A 2500-nucleotide genomic window follows, 5' to 3' on the forward strand; every position below is an offset into this window, starting at 1 on the left:
ATGCATACAATTTCAGCAACAATCCCGTGGCTTCAGTTTTTAGTCCCCGCGTGGCTTAAGCGCCGAGCATTTTTTCTCGCTACCTGGCGTAAGCGCCGAGCATTTTCAGGCTTAAGCGCGGGCGTTCGGCGCTCTCCGTGGCCGCCCCGGCTGACGTGGTTGCGGACTTTGCCGCGCGCAGCTTGAGCGGCGAGCATTTTCAGTCGCCATATGTGGCTTAAGCGCGGGCGGGGTGTGGCCGCCCCGGCTGACGTGGTAGCGGACTTGGCGTATTGTTGCCCGTTGTTTCACAGGAAACGGGCACCGCGAATTTCATGCTTTCTTTCCAGCTTGGAACGTTTGGCTTTGTGTGCGGGTGCTGCATTTAAGGAGCTGTGTATAACTTTATAGAGCGTCTCAAGAAAAACAATTTGTTTGAAGCTTCACACGTGAGAGGAGCGGCTTCTGAGTACGAGGCGGTTTTCCTTTTTTTTTTTCTGCCGATAATTGTACTCATCTGCCACGTCTCTCACCACGATATGATATTTTTTTGGGGGGTTTCTCCTTTGATCCTCAAGTGAACGGACTGTCCAGTACTGATGCCATTTACAAAAATCCAAAACAGCAGAGGCCCGCACCTGCTCAATCAACGCCAACTCAATTTAAGGAAGGGCTGTTCAAAAGCTGATCGAAACCATCCAGTTTGGGAAAACCTATTTTATGCAGTAGTTTTTATTATTATTATTTTTTTTTTTTATTGTGAGAGACGTGAAATCGACACCACGAAATGAACGTCCCTTTGTTACCCTTTTGTTACCGCGGCTTCGAAACCGTGCGTAATACCAATTTAATTGTGTCCTGGTTGGCCGTTTGTCAGCACTTTGTGTTCTTCTAGAAAATCAACTACTAGTTTATAAATTACGTGCGCGAAATTTTCCTCCGTGTGCACCACCAAAATACTTAAAGAAGAGAGAATGCGTCCGGGGCCTTGGGATTTCGAAAATGACGTGCTCTGAAATTTTCACATCCGCCATTGGAAAGATAATTATTATCCGTCGTAAAAAAAAAAAAGAAAGAAAAAAAAAAAAGAAAGAAATCACATTTGAAATTATCATTGAAAGTGGCCACGTTTTTCGGGGCATGTCTTGATGAAATAATCTCAGTTCAGTTCAGCATGATTGGATTTCATCTTTTCCAGTATTCTCAGTACTCTCGTTGTAGTACCAATTGCCGGCAGATTTTTTTTTTAGTTGTTTAGAGTTATACATTCCTGAACGATGTTTTTCTTTTCCTCAAAGCTAGCCATAGAACCAGCGCTTTCTATAAAATCATGACAATAAGAATCCAGCATATCGGTTCATCTTCGGCGCGATTAAAGTTCGGGAACTGGCGATTTTTTATTGCCGTGATCAAGAAGGTTAACACCAGATAAGGCGTGATATTTCAGCATACCAGTCGCGATATCTAATCGAATCTAAGATTGAAATGGCGTTCTGAATTCTTTCGGTTCCAGATAGAAAGAAACAGAAAAAAAAAAAAAAAGAAAGGATGTGATTGATTGCCATTCAAATCTGAAGACCGCGTGGAGAAAGTGTTCCGGTTTACATTCGGCAAATCAAAATGAACGGCTAAAATTAATCTATCGTCTGGTTTCATGCGCGAGATCACGTAAAAGGCAGCCATTCTTCTTAACATGGTTTCTCTCTTTTGCTCTCTCATTCGCGCACGGAAATTTCTTCGTACGGGAATTTTATGAAGCGAAGGCGGCTGCAGACCATTTTCTTTGTTTAGTTCATGTTCGTAGGCGCAAATTACAAACCTAACACTTGGAGCAACATTTCCACTACTCTAGAGGGGCATGAACTGTAGACAGTGCACGCTTTCTCATTTATCCAATCGCTCGCAAACACATTGCATTGCTAGTCTACAGTGGCAATACAAAGTGACGTTTCACCATGCACGTCGAAGTTCATTACCAGTACCGCGCCAGCATCGACCGGCCGGCGAAGCGACGAGCTCAGCAGCGCATGCGCAAGGCCCGACACCACCCCAACCGAGCTTCCCTGCTTATCGGAGAGAACAAGTGCGCGTGAACACGGGCGCGTCTGAGTATCTGGATTTAAAAAAAAAAAAAGAAAACAAAGAAAGCGTTTCCGAGATATTGACAAAGACAAGTGGTCGCGGTCGCTCTGAATCTTATCGTATTATAGAAAACGTGGGATGGCGGCGCTTCCTCGAGGGTCAGAAAGTACAATCGTCGAACTAGGTGGCAAGTGGAGTACATCCTTTTTCTTGGAACGGTTTGCAATTGACTGCTTGAATGTGCCGACCACGCGTCGCGGGTCGCGTATAGAGCCAACCGTTGGCAAGCACGCGTCTAGCGTAGCAGCAGAACCGATCGCGGTTGCGATAACCCATCGTTGGCAGCGAAAAAGAAAAACACCCACACGCAGTTTGTAGCAATAACCGTACAAATCAATGTGGTTTTAAATATAGCTTCACTGGTCACCCAAGAAGGGCA

The sequence above is a fragment of the Dermacentor andersoni genome, unplaced genomic scaffold (assembly GCF_023375885.2).
Source record: "Dermacentor andersoni unplaced genomic scaffold, qqDerAnde1_hic_scaffold ctg00000833.1, whole genome shotgun sequence".
Taxonomy (NCBI): domain Eukaryota; kingdom Metazoa; phylum Arthropoda; class Arachnida; order Ixodida; family Ixodidae; genus Dermacentor; species Dermacentor andersoni.